Source organism: Lepisma saccharinum, chromosome 17 (assembly GCF_977018435.1).
Source record: "Lepisma saccharinum chromosome 17, izLepSacc3.1, whole genome shotgun sequence".
In the NCBI taxonomy this organism is placed as follows: Eukaryota; Metazoa; Arthropoda; class Insecta; order Zygentoma; family Lepismatidae; genus Lepisma; species Lepisma saccharinum.
The window spans coordinates 21,090,902-21,107,518 of NC_139245.1; the positions used below are offsets into that span (position 1 = coordinate 21,090,902).

Sequence of the window (16,617 nt, forward strand, 5' to 3'; positions counted from 1 at the left end):
TTTTTTCGAGTGAGGAGTTGGCAACACTGCGAGCCCCACCGAGCCCCATTTTCGGTTGGCCAACCGGGGACACTGCTCTACTAAAGTGTACTAGTAAAGTTTTGCAATATGGTGCAACAGAAGGTCGCACGTTGTGACAAGTTGAAGTGTGTTGAGGAAAATGTAACATCTCGCTACAGCATCTTACCAGGCGATGAAACCTGGCTTTACCTTAGAAAAAAGTTATGAAAACACGTTCGTGTCTGTGCAAGAATTTCGATCAGTAACTGTAAAGGGAGTTGTGGAGCACGTGGTGCTATTAACACAGAAGACCGTCACCGCGAAGTGGTACACCGAGGAGTGCCTGCCCAGAGTAGTTCAAGCTATCAAAAACACTCGTCCACGCTCAAAGGCAGACGCTTAGTTTTACCACCATGACAACGCTCCTGAGCACCGCTCCAAAGTTTGCATCGATTATTTGGCACATACGGGGCTGAATGTGCTGGAGCATCCTCCCTACGGTTCAGACCTCGCTCCATGCGACTCTGCACTGTTTCCTCACGTCGATAACAGGCTAAAAGGAATAGGTTTTCCAATGAAAAGAAGCTTCTAAGGGTGTGGGATGACGAGTGTACCCACTTTCCTGAGGAAATATGGAAGAGTTGGTTCGACGAATGGTTTTGAAGGATGAAGAAGTGGTGGAAAGTATTTTCAAAGATTTTGAAAATGAAAGGTGTATTGCAAAACCTTCCTAGAAACTTTTCTATTTACACTCCAAAAGATACCTGGTGTAACCCATATCACACATATCACACAACGCACTGCGATGACAGGGGTAGCTGTGCAAACCCCAGCCTGGGCATGGGTGTTGTTTGTGAGTGTCCCTAAATCAATTTCATATCATCATTCGTTCCATCGTCGCGATTAACTAGAAGTGGCATAACAGAGGCGTTAAGTAAGAAAAATCAAATATCCACTCTCTCTCTCCCTACCACATGCATCACTATTACCAAAAGGTATATGTGAGAAACAAAACAAAATGAGCATTTCAAACTTCATAGAAATCCAAGAAAACACATCCAAGCACATTACGCACCCTTAATAATACAAGACCATTCAGAATTTCCCAACTGTTCTAGATACTGAAAATCTGGAAATCATTCTCAGAAATCTGGATCTTGAAAGGGATTTTTTCCCAATTCTGTTATGACAGTACAGAATCCAACACACCTTCCTCAATAAATAACCAAATCAATGAGTGTCTTTGTTGTGTTGTTAGAGCAATATAGGATATAAGAATAGTGAGAATTCCGGATAAGAATGTGTTCTATATTTTCATAGGGGAGGCAAGGCAGGGTCTCAGGGGGGGGCAGTTGCCCCCCCCCCTCTAGCTACGGGCCTGCCCCTGTTTGTGGTGGAAGAGGTGGAATCTGATGGATTCAGCGCTGAAAATCCGAATGTGCGGAAGATTTCAACGAGGAACTACTTGTTTCTCAATGCTCACGCTAGATGGCATTTACTTTATAGACGGTGTTACAGCACCTAGAATGACGTACTGTGGAAAACGACCCAAGAAACTGGTTCCCCAGACGGATGAGAAACATAGATGGCAGTGCGATCAATGTCGGTGCTAATTTTCTTATGAAAGTAATGCGGCTTTGCTAGTTTTTGGAATATATTATGTAATTAGATTTGTGTCTCTTGAAAGGCGGTACGTGAATTGATGGAAACAGTTATATTTGTGCAGTGATTTGCAGTCACGAAATGACATTAATTTGGAAAGAAAAGTAAAATAAAATTAATAAATAAATAGCATGCGTAACACAAGAAGAAACATCGCAAAGTGATTCCGGACGTCAGGTGTTGGATTGTGTACTAGAGTTTTATTTTTCTATGTTATTAGAATATAAATAGTATCCTGAGAGATATTTCATACCGAGGCGACAAACCACAAGTGTCGCTTGGAATCGAGCAGTCCGTAATCAATGCAGCCTTTCGAACCGTAGGAACACAAGCTCTGGCTGCACCGTTTCCTCAAGGAGATTTTACACCAAAGCGACACGCGACAAACGATACGAGGATTTCACACCAAAGAGACACGGGTCCTTCGGTCCAAGACAACTTTCACACCGAAGCGACACATGTTGCTTGGAAACGAGCCAATCAAGAGCAACATTTCACATCGTAGCGGCATGACGGGAAGCACAGGCCAGCGTTCGGTTGGTGAAATCCTCAAGCGACAAGTATTGCGTGCCCCTTGTGGCTTTGGTGCACAATCTCCCTAAAGCAAGACATTCATTGCATCGCGCATGCGCGAACAACAAACCACGGCAACATGTTGTAAGCGATTGAGGAAATGGCCCAGTTTGAGCGACGCACAAGCGACAAAGCGACATGTGTGACTTATCGTGTCGCCTAGATCTGTTGTTGTAATGTGCGGTTTTTCGTGTCGCCTATCTGTTGTTCGCACAATTAGCAGCGAACGCTTGCCAATAGACTGAAGGCACCATGTCGCTTGTCACTTAGTTGGGAACTCCCCTCCTAGCGCGTCGCTTCGGTCTGAGCACCCTTCCTTTAAGGAGCTATTCGACCGAAGTAACAACTAGCACGCGAATACGCCATATGAACGTGTCGTTTGCTGTTTGGACCCTCATGTGCAATGAATGCTATTTTACAGTCTGGAAGTGTGTGTCACTAGTGTGACAGTGTGAACATCCCGTGTCGCTTGTCCCATTGGTTTGAAAGTTTCCTTACACTCATGTCGATGGCACTAAGAAAGTTTTGTTGGGTTCCCCTTGTCGTTTCATGGAATCATCATTATCATCATCGCCGCGATTAGTTTAAAGCGGAAGAAAAGAGACAGTAAATATCCAAAATACAAATGCTTCAGTGTGTATATCTTTAGAAAAAATGATGATGATAATAATAATAATGAACCTAATTCATATACAAAAATTTAGTTGCCAAGAGCATTCCACGCGTATTTTTTCTCCCGTATTATTAACGAAAGTATGACGATAACAGGACGTGGTCGACTGTCTAGAATGTTCGTTAATATCTTCGCGACCACTGTACCAAATATCATAGCAATTATCACATTCATAGAAATGCTTCATGCAAAAGAATCAGACGTTGCAGCGAAAACTCCATTTACTTCCATTATAAGCAGTCGAATACCAAGCACCGGGTTCAACACCAGCGCCTCTAGCGGATCATTTTCGAGTGGAACCATCCAGAGCGCGCAGAACTGGGAGCTTATTATTGAAACTCGTTACGGTAGCTAGCTGACGAGTTGGTGGCTGAAGTCGGTTGCAAGACAAACGACATCGAATATACCGTATTATTGAAACTCACTCGTTCGCTGGCTCTCGAGTCGTTCCGTTCGCCAGCACTCGGCAGCTCATACCTCCTAGTAGTTTGTCTATGGCTCATACCCAACCGAGATCAGTCGTTCGGTCGAGTCGTTACCAAAATTGTCGAAGATGGATGTGTATATATATGTTTGCTTTTGGTACTTGAGACAAGGATAATGTGAGATGCAAGAGAATACTTACATTCCGGGCCATCTTAGGGTGAGTATGTTACGATTTGTATTATTATTATTATAAACTTGCACATTAAAATAACAGTAATCAGCGATGTAAATATGCCGTTGTTAGTCAATGCATTTTTTTCGATTTCTTAAGGAAATATTGGATTCCGCGTACGCATGCTTGACTTTGTTGAAGACATATTTGTCAATGTATATTGTATTGCAGTAGTACAAGGTGTAAATAAAAATATATTTAAAAAAATACAATAGGTTTTTCCAATGTTCTTCTAAGTTGCCTTCATGACACGGTGCTATATCCACGGAAAACATTGCCTTTGCCCTTTTCTTGTGTAAAAAATAATATAAAAGCACTTTAATGCTCATGGGGTAAGGCGTTAATATATGATTGTCTCATCATATATATGTCATAAGTTCGCAGTTATTGTCGCGATTGATCCATATGATAGAAAAGCGGTGCAACAAAAATTAAATTGAAAATACAGAAGCACTTTAAAGGTCATAATTGAGAAATAGAACACTAGCAGCTAACCTGAATTATGTTTAACTACAAGAATACGTTTCGTGTTGATCAGAGTTACAAAATGTATAGAGAAATTTTGAAATAATGGAATGGATATAAAATGCAAATGTATACACACTTACTACTGAGTACTGATAATGTAGAACTAAATTCGAACATTTTTTGAATGTTTAGTGATGTTTATATTTGCTTTTTTGCAACAGGCAGCTACTAGTTGGCAGTGGCAAGATATTGCAGAATTTCCATTTCCTAGGCCAGAGTCAGGAATTGCATCAAGCAAGACTTTCTCCCAAGAAGGGCAGAATACAGTGGAGAGGGTGAGTGTCTTTTTAAACACATTTATTCATGATTTCCAAAATTTAAGAAATGTTATTTTTGAAAAAGAAATGTAGAAAAAACTTATTTACCACACATGGAAGCAAATGTAGGCATTCTATTTTTCATTGATATGTGGTAAAATTTACATTTAGAGGTGTTCCACTAATTTATAACCATTGGTCCAATACTGACAATTTCAGAGGCCAACAAAATTAAAAATTAATATATACACATCAGTAATGTAAGTACTAATATAATCTGCATTTTTAAAAATATGTAGCAAACAAAACATTGGAACGTCAACTTATTCCTCTGTGTCTGACACATATACCTTGTATTAACAAAACCTTCCATGTCATCATCACTAAAACCCATAGCAGCCTCCCCGATGGCATAGCGGTAATGCAGTCACCTTGTAATGAAAGCATCCCAGGCTCGATACCTAGTTGGAGGCATATAGTGTTCCAGATTCCGCTTTAAACTGTAGGTCCAGTCCCAATTAGTCTATCTGTGCATAAAAGTGGACTTAAAACAAAACTCAATCTCAAACTAAAGACCTCTAACAGTTACGATTGAATGTATTACATAAATCATGACACCAGTATTCACTAGACTTTAAAAACTGAAACAAAATAAACAAGAGATAAGGTAACGTCACTGTCTGAACTTATTCTAAGCAGTTAAGAACATGGTTGACTGGAAGATACTGAGAATCCTCTCTTCTATGACTATGAAACTGAACTAACTAGTGTTGCCCGCGGGACAGGCTTTTAAAAATTCGAGACGAGACGAGATTGATCATGTGTCCCAAGACAAATGAATATTTTTGAGGCGAGACAGGCCAAAGTCTCGTCTCGTGGGCAACACTAGAACTAACATGAAAGTTGGATGGTTAATGTAGCTACATAACAAGTTAGTGAATAACCACTGATTGAGATTTGCTGTGTTTATAACTGACAATACTCACAATACTTTGCTGCTAAAAAAAATCTGCTTCTAAATAACAAATTTCTTGCTGATTTACAATATCGGAGATGAAATGCATGACATTATTTTAGAAAGTATTTAGAAAATGGCTCTGTGGAAGTAACTTCCCTTTTGAGGTCCTTAAGTTATATTCAATCTTAAGATTTTATGTTCATATGAACTTGATGCACACCTAAACTCCCCTTGCCTTAATAACATCATCCAATTTGTATTTACTGCGCATGTAACCACAGTTAATATATATTTTATAATGTCAAGTTTCATGGATTTAGAAGGCCACAATTCTTGTTCTAGTACATAATGACACACTTATGCCATAAATGATTCCAGTAAATGTTTGAAAAAATCAATTTTTTAACATGGTTGTGGGATTACGGTATTGATCCACTTGTTTATTTTCACATGCATCTGTAGTTTGGCAACACTAATCACTTTGACTCCCAGTGTACAGTGGGATCCATGAGTATTACCGTGAAAATTGTCCATGACTATTTTAATTAATTTTTCTCTTAATCCTAAGTGTTTTTAAGCGATGTATTTTCATGTATGCTGGTGCAGAAGTTGTCAACAGCTTGTTTTGACTTTTCTTTTAATTCTTGAAGCTCTCATTGGGTCAAAGAAAGTGAACGAACATGGCGATGGACAATTTGCATGGTAATACTCGTGGATCCCACTGTACCTTCGTGGAAGAGTGCAGAAAGTCTGTTCATCCATTATGTGAAATATATCCATTGTTGACTTGTTATAAAGCTCACATTTCAGTGGAGCACAATAGGGATCCATGCAACCATTAACGGGAGTGTTTTCAGACACACAGTATTTCTACATATACTAGTAATAGTTTCTAATATCCGTTATAAATGTATGAAATCCAAACTACGAAAAGCATGTATTAATTTTGTAGGGAAAAGTAACAATAAATGTAACAAACTAAGTTGTTATTTTCATCATATTGAAATGTAATTCATTAGATTTAGAATTTCCTTACCTCTGTAATGTATTGAGTGAAATGACTTTTTTTTGCTAACGAAACCAGAATACTATTCATAGGACATTATTGCTGTAAAACCATGCTAGCATTTCACATGCTGCTGTTATCAAGCTGGTGTGTGTGTTTCTTTTTTTTAATAATCCTGTGTAAACAAAAATGAAAAATCCAGAGATCAGTGGGAAAGTTTCTTTTTCCCATGGCATGACGGGTCGTGACGAACCCCTGATCATTGTCGTGGGTTTCCATGACCAGGTTACACTACTCTTTCTTAGCTCCCCAATTTCCTCACGATGGCTGGGGGCCATGGGTTCCATACACAGGCTGAAATCTTGGGAAAATTTGTTATGCTTCCCCCAGGAGACCCAAACCTATGCATATCCCATAGTCGGAGCCAAATGCATGACACAGTGCAGATTAAACTTTTTTCCATTTATGTGTACGATATATATTTTTATAATCACAGTTTGTTACGAATGGGACAGCCCTAACCGTTAAGCATTAGTAGCAGCCAACGTGAGCATATCACATTGGTCCACCCCAACCATATATATATATTTTTTTTTTCATTTTTCTCTTTGTGATACATGTACTATTTATACTCTTTTATTTTTTAGGATTTGAATATACTGCATGGCAGACAGACATGACCCTGGAACATATTGACACTGTGATGTCAGATTACAGGAACTTGCAAAGTATTTCAAGTGTCAAAAAGCAAATTTTACTGAAGACTTTCAATGAGAGTGCAGTTTTATAGTGGTCCCAGCAAGTTAACCATTTTAATGGCGGTTTCCCTGTGTTGAGTGCACATGGGAGTTGTTCAGCATCCTGAATAGTAGACAAGTGGTCAAATGTCGTGTATATATGACTTTCTATCTGCAATACACTAGGAAACTGGCAAATTTCAGAAAACAAGTCGAGCAGGTGATTGGATATGTTTGTTTCATTACAGAAAATATAGTATCCTGATATCAACAATACCTGCCCAATTTGTCAGTGCTAAAACAGGTGATGTAACACAAACAAAATTTTTCAAGTGTGTTGTGCTTTAACAATTTTTTGTTTGTCAATGAATAGCTACGAATGTTGTTTTGACAACAGTGGAATTGCTAAACCCATGCAATGAATTCAAACTAATCTATTCTCTAAATATACTATTGTGTATGGTGCAGTTTGGTTATTCACAGATCAACCCATATGCATAAATATTTCTAATAATTGTAATTTTTTTTCTCTGGAAAGTGTGTATGTCTCTCCATATGAAATATTTTTGGATACAAATAAAGTACTATTATAGAAAAGTAGGACTTATTAATTTATATAAAAATAACAATCCTGTGCGTAACAGCCCATGAAGGGCCTTGGCTTACCTACCGGCCTCCCTCCTATGCTTTCCTTCATCACCACTAAGTGTGGAGATCTTCAACCAGGATTGGAATAGTCGGGCGGTCAGCGTGACGTATCCCCAACCGTTGTAGTAGGTCTTCGTGACCGGATTACGCTTACTCATTCGGAGCTCCCCAATTTCCTCATGATGGTGGATTGCCACCGGCCGAAAATTCCTGGAGACTGAACTTGGGATCGAACCCATACCGTCCCGCAGCTGCCATCCAAAGCAAGGTGCCTTAGAAGGCACGGGCACAGAGGAGGACTTAATTTATATAGGTTCACAAAATTAATATAATTGCAGTAAATTACAGACTGTTTAGAGAAATATTGGATTGGTAAAAATATCTAATTTTACTTGAGAGTATAACTGCTCTAATGAAAGTTGAGGTTGGCAGTGTGATTGGTATCTCTGCACACTAATGTAAGTTATTTTTTTCTGTAAAATATATTTAAATATGCCCCCAGCATGGCAGTCAATGTCAAGGTTTAGTTGTGTGTGACCAAGAGCGGCTCTGCTGTAGTGCTTGTTAAAATATTGACCAAAGTGCTGCCTGCAATGAAAAAAAAGGTACAGCAGGTTTAGCTTAATTGCTTGTCAGTTTTGATTTGGTGAATCCTGCAATAACTGAACCGGTTACACGAATGCTCCCTTCATCAGACATTTATTTTTGAATAAATGTAAATAAAACTAAAAATAACAGTCTGATTAAGGGAGCATATGATCTGCTGAAACGTCACAATGAAAAACTGTGTTTTTATGCTTGTAATGACTGTAGACTACAAGAGAAATAATTCTACAATGCAAGCAATGCGTACATACAAGAAAAATTATTTTCCAGAATATAGTAGTGGCACATTTTATGAAGAGATGGAAAAGTTTTCGGAGCCATGGAACTTCCTGTTTGAGGTAAAATGTATAACAAAACAACATGGGTGATAATTGGTTTTCTTGGGATATCAACATGGGTGATTGTTGTGCTGTTTCTGTGGCATTGGGTTTTTGCTGAATACAGCATTCATTGTGTGACCAATTCACCTCATGCAATTAAATTTCAAGTACATATACTCAAGAACCTTCATTTCCTCTCAGTAGAGCAAATGAATATGTTACGTTGTTCACAACCAAATAAGAGCCCTTCAGCTTCTATGGTGCTTTCCACAACCATTAAGACTGAAGGGTGGCTGTGTAAACAACGCTAACTGATAAAGTATCAGGGGGAGGGAAATGGTGACAGAATTAACTTTTGCTAAACTGATAAAGTATCAGGGGGTGGGAAATGGTGACAGAATTAACTTTTGCTAGCCAAGTTAGGATGAAATTTCATTTCACATAGACGATGGTTCACCAAGTAAAATTTTAAGCAAAAAATACAGGCACGACCAGGACTCTATCAGAGCTACCAAAAGAAAGGTTCACCATGTATGTCAACCTCATCTATGATAAATGTCAGCACCTTAATTGTAAAGTACATTTCCTTCCTTTTGATGCACACAACAATCACCACCAGAGATCTTTCAGAAAAGCCATTCACGAATGTCTCGCTTCTCATGCCAGCAGCACAAAGACATCCAAGCAGATTTTCATCCGCACCCATAGGATGTCAGCCAAAGGGTTGCAGGAAGATTTGAAATATATTTTGCTTGTGAATTATTGTATGTTTGAAAATAAATTGAGAACACTTTCAAGCACAAATAGAAACATTTCGTATAATTGAAAGGAACAGTCCACATAATTTGTCCTTTCAAGTTCCAACAAATGAATGAAGGTAGCTTTGTTACAGAAACCACTGTCACCAGAAAATAAGAAGAAATGTACTTTTAAACCATTGTACCACTTCGAGAGTTAATGTTTTCCTTTTTAATCAACCAATTTTGATGCTTTACGAAATATATAATTGATTATTGCATGCAGAAAACTCAAATAACAGATATTTGAACCCAAATTATGGCCAGCACAAGTAGAAACCTGCCATCTCCGAATACTTTTGCTGCTTTTTATTAGTAAAAAATGCTTGTATGCACACTAAAATAATGAAAAACATGGAACTTTCTATAAGCTCCAAACCTAAGGCCCCCAACATAGTTGTGGAATGTCTTATTGGGTGCTATATTCACTGCCGGGAAGTCTTTGGGCTGTGCTCCTTCACAGTAAAGTAACACGTTAAGGTATCAAATGTACTTTACTTCACAAAAACATGTTTCCGAGAGCTAAGAACAACTGAAAATGTTCACAGCAAAACATTTCACAGGTACAGAGGGTTAAGGGTACCAAACATACTTCAAATGAAGGATGAAAATACCCAAACAAAATTTCTACTTTAGCAAACACTTTTATTGTACGTAATAAACTAAGTAGAAAAGAATTTTTTTTGAAAAATTTACTGTTTTAGTTATGCACGTTTCTGCACTTTAGTTTATTTTTGTGGGTAGACAGGTATCAATTGTATTTATTTTATTTTGTTTCAATGAATGTGATGGTCACATAAAAAACCTTATGTATCAATAGCACTGTTGAAAATTTGATTGAATGGTTAAAAAGTAAAAAAAAGTAAAGTGCTCCCCTGTGCATAGCACCACGCCATGAAGGCGTATAGGGGGTGTGGGGGTAACGCCCCACACTTTCTTGATCCGGTCGTGAGTGGGGGTGATGTGATCAGCATCACGCCCCTGACCGCCTTTACCCCCCAGGGTTTCCCCCAGGTACCCATGTTATTCGACGCTGGGTGGGCGCCGGGGCCACTTCCACCGTTAGAAAAGTTCCCGGATTTGAACCGGCCGGGGATCGAACCCGGGACCTTTAGCATGGTAGTCAGTCACGTTACCGACTGAGCCACCGCGGCTGCAGCAACAAACTTAATTTTAAAACCAGTTTTCATTTTTAAAACATCATCAGCTAAAGTGAACATGTTAACAGCTCAAGAACATTCTTGTGATAAACAAAGCAACTGAATAAATTCACATCATTCCACTTGAAATCCCAGAACAAAACTGGAGCACATGCTGCATTAAGTAGATGCTCTAATTTTCTACATTACCGAAAACTATGTAAACTCACATTTATAACAGCCAGTCTCAGTGGCGGAGTGGTTAGCACAGCAAGCTACAATGCTAGGGTTGTCGGATTTGAATCCCAGTCAAGGCATTGGTGCTCTTTTTTGAAAATCCCTTCATCAATTTAATCTCATTACCATTCATCCTCACCTTTGCAATTAGCCAAAATTGACAGAAAAGCGAAGTAATATAAACCAAACCAATCAATCACATATATAACGAAAACGAGCACTATACTTATTAATGGTAGTGTCACAGCACCCTTGCTGACAAGACAATATCTATGCATGTTTGATTTGGAATGCCTGGTCTTTTAGTACAGTACACATTTCAACATCCCCCAGAATCCTACATATGAACATTTTCTTCTCTGTAAATTTGTCTTTGTACCTGAAAGTAATAGGGATAATCTAGTTTCAACTTGATGAGACCATTGTCTTTAGTTCAGCAAGATGATTTCACAGAGCAAATCTCATTCACAGTAAAGTTTCTCAAACTATGGGCACTTTATTCCATATACTCCCTTCCCACAGCATCAGCAAATACTATTAACCATTCCATCTAGTATTGCGCCCATGCAAGGACAATTTTTGTTTAGGAATAACAGACATGTAGACATTAGTAGTAAGACCTTTGACTGTGTTCATACTCTCTCATGGGTTATACCTTAGTTACAAACTTCAGGAGAAAGGAAGAACTTGGTCTCAGTAGCTTAAAAAAATAGCGAAACAGATGGTGAAACTACCAGTTGTTTGATACAGTGTTCATCCCTGATTTGTACTGAAATCACTTTGAACTTCCTGCTTGACCACAAAATATAACTACATTTATTTTCCAAGTCTGAGCACAAATACAGGTAGTTTGAGTGCAACCTGGCATATTAAAGCACTTTTGATCACTAAATTTTGGCCAGGTGCCTAAATTGAATAACATAATTTTGAAGAAATACATCTCACTAGTCTTTTGTAGGTTTCGGAATGTTTACAAGAGACTGATATTTCATCGGTGATTTCGGTATCACTTGTCATGTCCAACCTTCTTTTCTTCTGCACGGAAGCAACGAAGTCCATGATACTTATTGGAATGGTTAGTAGTGTTTACATATGAGGAAGCAGCCATGCATTTTCTTTTTCAATGCATGATAAATTATCCCTTTATTGTACACCAGGTTCAAGCATGAAGATGATTGCAGCAAGATGAGACCTCTCCAATACCAGCCGTACACAAACACAAGCCATATGTTACTTCCCCATCCTCTTTCAATTGGAGTTCTGGGAATGCTTAATCTGAAACGCTGAAAGAAAAATGAAACGAATTAGAATGAAAAATATATACATAACTATCTGAAGTAATACACTAGACAACATGGTAATGATTCAGATTGTGTAATGAAATTTGCAAGTTGTACAGAAAGATAAGAAATACATTTAGAATACTGAAAGTAAATTTAGAGAAACTGGTAACAGTTTAGTATATCGGAGACACATTTCTTCAATTTTACAGAAGAAACTACTTACGGAAATGAGTTTTTCCAAGGTTTACAATGTTCGTCAAGGTATTTTCTTTCATCGTGGAATATATTTGAGCAAGAAATCATGTATTTTTTAAGAGAAATATCTCACCGACGCACAATTGCCATTGCTTTCATTTGCTTGCCCTACGACAACCGGATGCTGCGTACGTTTGATAACGTAAGCCCCTGTCAGTGTTTCCAATCCCTTTTTTTAAAATATGCTTGCCTAACTAACCAAACCTAACCTTATAGGAAATGGTTCGTGGGGCTATCCGTCAGCTACCCGTGCATAATGTACAATTTGCACAAGTGACAAACATGACAGTAGGTATTTTTGGTGAAGAAGGTTGGAAACACTGTATACCCACTACGGTAGTCAACCTCAGCCCGCCATATTGTGTGTTACGAAAGCGAAGAAATGAATCAAAAGAAGTACTCTGTATGTGAATTATTTTTTTCTCTTTTCGTGTAAAAAGCATAATGGCACCTTGAACTATGTTCCGCAATACACAATTGGTAAGTACGAACCATTCGAAACAAAATATTCGATTTAAATGTGTCTCCAATATACTAAACTCTTACCGAGAAACTAATTTGTACATTTTAAATATAAAGAATGCATTAATTCATGAGGAATTGTTGTGAAAAGTAGCTTGTGCAGGCTATTCTGCCACAAATCACTGATGTATGAAAAATGTTCTATATTTGTGTAGCACATCAAGGAACATGTGGAAATGTTAAAGTATCCGAACCCACTTAAAATGTAAAATTAGTAATACTGTATGTGTATGCACATAGGAGTATAATTATAACGCTAAGGGCACCAACCCTAACCTACTGATGTAAGCCTACAGAAACATGTTGAAAAATCGATCTGCACATAAAAACGAGTTAAATAATAATGAAACATGTTCAACATGTGCTTATAGTGATGTACGGAATTCGATTCAAGTAGAAAATAATGTGTATCATTATAACAATGGAATTGGAAAATTGGAAAAACACAGTAACAATAATGAAAATCATTCTTAAATACAGGTGGAGATTCAAAGTACGTAATACAAGCTTTCACAGTAGAATAACAAAATTAGGCTAAAAATGAAGAAAAGTGGCTTAAAATAGAAAAGAAGCAAAATACAGACACACATAAGCACAAGTTGTATTTTTTTGTGGTTATTTTCTGCTTGGAGTATTTTTGTGTCGAGCAATAATAGAAATGAGGTCTGTGAGTAACACAACATCCAGACCTGAATAACTTTTGTGTACCAAACTAAACTTTTTCACCACTAGGCACCGTTTTATTAGATTGTGCGTCTTCGCACAATTTCGCATGTTCGCAACAATTTAAATTAGATTAGATCGAAGACATCCTTGCTTATGAATGGTGCATACGGTTTTAATAAACTCATAACTGTATTTCCATTCAACAAATACAATAATTATTTTTATATTAAAAATAGAATGGATACTTGCCTTTACGCAGCAACAGAACTTCACTTATTCTTCATATCTTTGTCAACCGTGGAAGAGTTTTACTGCTATTTCCAGATGGCACAGCACGGTCATTAATTGTATGCGATGTCACCCACATTTTACACTTAACACATCCGTGCATTAAGATCATATGTGAAAAAGAGTATCGATACATATCATTCTGTATTTCATTGCAGACGAAACAAAATTGTCCGCGATCAGCTGTGCATGACCGAGATGGGAAAAGTCGCAACGCCATTGGCTGATGGTACAGTAGCCTCTCTTGCCAGCCAACATTTCACTCGCATGCAACTCGAGACCCCGAATCCGTTAGCTGCTCAACTCGTTTAGTTTCAATAATTCGCTTTTCGGCTGGCGACCGACTTGGCTACCGAACGAGAAAACTCACTCGTGAGCTAGGTGTTGACTTTCAATAATAAGCTCCCTGTGCCGTTTTCCACACTACGTTATTCAAGGCGCTGTAACGGTGTTAAAGGCGGAGCTACTGCGGAGCATGCGCACTCGTCTGGTCCCCCTCGAACATCCGGTTACGCATGGGCAAAAGGCAAAGTGGAAATTATTTTACAAGGAAATAGGGTCTCAGCTGTGTAGCTTATGGTTGTACAGTTCGATCGGGAACAAATTTATTGAGTCAAGTATCACTTCGTAGGTTTCCGAAGGTCGTAGAGAGAAGAAACCTGTTGATACAAGCAGAACGAAGAAAAGATTGGTACCCGGAAAGGATTTGTACGACTTGTATTTTGTTACAAACATGTTGATATTGTGTTGTGGTGAAAAGCACGCCTCTTAATGAGGTTTCAAATCGAAGCGACACGCGACAGCAGTGGTTCGTACCGAAGTGACAAGCGACACAGGCGCATTTAGTCTATAAATAAAGATTTCATTGATCACTGAGGATTCACTTTTAAGTGGCACAGAGATTAAACACCGAAGCGACAAGCGACAGTACAACAGACCGAGGCGACAGGATGCATGGTACTGAGAGAACAACAGTCCAGTAAAAGCGACACGAGCATTTTCTCGTGGTGAATTGGTTCGAAAGGAAGCTTTCAGACTGCAGCGATACGTGTCTCTTGGAAACCAACATTAAAAAATAAACAACACCTTCTGAATTAAAGCGACACGACAAATTGCAGGTGTCGCTCGGAATGGGCCGTTTTATCAATACCGTGCATTGTGTTGCCCCGGCATGTTATTTGCGCAAGCGTGACTAGTGAATGGTTTGCTTTAGATCGAATGTTTCTGTACGAAATCCCGATATCGCTTGTCGCTTCAATCTGAAAACTCCCTTGTTGTTTGAAGTAAATTCGTGCAAGTGAAAGTGGCATGCCATATCATAGGATTTCCCTAAATCCCTCAGGCGGAAAGGCGACGTTGAATGCACAAATATTTACTAATTTTTTTAGCATTTGTTATGTGTCATTTAATTACTTATGCAGATTTGTTGGCAAAGATTCACTTAAGCATACTTCATAATCATGGATGTCCGCAGGATTTTTTCCAGGGAGGGGTATGGAGGGTATTTTTTTCCAGGGGGGGGGCAAACGAAGGCAAATTTTCACCAAAAATAGTGTTGTTCCATAAAAAACATTGCTTTAATTTGTATTTATGGTGTTCATATTATTGTGGCTATAATGAAATGATATGTGCGAAATACATATTTTTTGGTTGACTTTCATTTTCCAGGGGGGGCACGGCCCCCCTTGCCCCCCTTCCGGACGATCATGTTTATAATATGATAATATCACTAGTTTTATAGAATTATCTTTCCGTCACTTTTCCATTTACAAAATAATTGAATATATCTACTTTCACACGTTCGCGTGCGTGTACATGAGATACTATCTTCATAGTAGAACTTTAACAAATAACTTTCTTGACTATGGTCGCACAACTGATGAAAACAAGCGCCAACTTCTTACTTTGTATGCCGGTGAATCTGCACTGGCAACAACGGGGATTGGCCTAAATCGGAAGTTCCGGGGGGACCGAACAAAACGCACCAATGTTTATGTTTACAATTTTAACACGGTCTATAATAGTAACACAGTTCATCCTTGGATGATTAACAGATTCCATATTAATCATTACTCTTAGAAAATAACTCTTCTTGCTGGCATGATGTTTTAAACTTTGTATTTGCTTCAAGCATGTTTTTTTTCGGTTCCTGTTTAAAGCACCGTTTAAATCATTTAAAACAAAGCTGTTATGTTATTTCATAAAAAACAAAATGTTGCAACTTTGCCCCCAGCTCACATTTTCTACTTTCGCTGTCGGTGTCTGATCAAGCTATCTGTGGGATGTTCCTATGTATTAAAATAGTGACAGGTGGAGGATGCTTTGCGTAAATATTCCTAGCCTAGGGATACACCCTCACACACACACACCGCTCTCCACTTCGAGCATCTCACTTTAACCTACAGGGCCAGTCCCGATCACCCTATCTGTGCATAAAGTGGGTTTAAACTCAAAACTCGTGAGACACTTTGTTGCACGGGAACGGAAAAGACGCGTTGTTAATTATAATTGATAAATTCTGGGGACCTTCCTAAAAGTATGTTGTGGTTGGAGTCACTGCCTGTTGCGTAGGCCTGTCATCTAGTTTAGAAAATTGAAACAGAAGGCAAATAGTTCCTTAAAATCTTTTGTAGATGTCACTAGCGTCGCAAAGCATACAAAGGGAACAAAATATGTCATTAAAGAAAGTTTCACCCCCATGGTGGGAAACAAAAAAGTTTTGAAATTATTTTGGGGGGGGGGAGTCCAAATCAAAAATATCCTCTTGGTGACCTCACTATCATTTAGAACTATTCTAATTTCCA

At 38.5% G+C, this 16,617-nt stretch overlaps 1 long non-coding RNA gene across 1 annotated transcript; it reads left to right on the forward strand.

Moving 5' to 3' along the window:
* The first annotated feature begins 3,470 nt into the window (after positions 1 to 3,470).
* LOC146001213 (uncharacterized) lies at positions 3,471 to 7,596 on the forward strand. The gene is made up of 3 exons (XR_014443544.1): positions 3,471 to 3,551; positions 4,256 to 4,369; positions 6,963 to 7,596. It is a non-coding gene; the product is annotated as an uncharacterized LOC146001213 (long non-coding RNA).
* Positions 7,597 to 16,617: the final 9,021 nt, after the last annotated feature.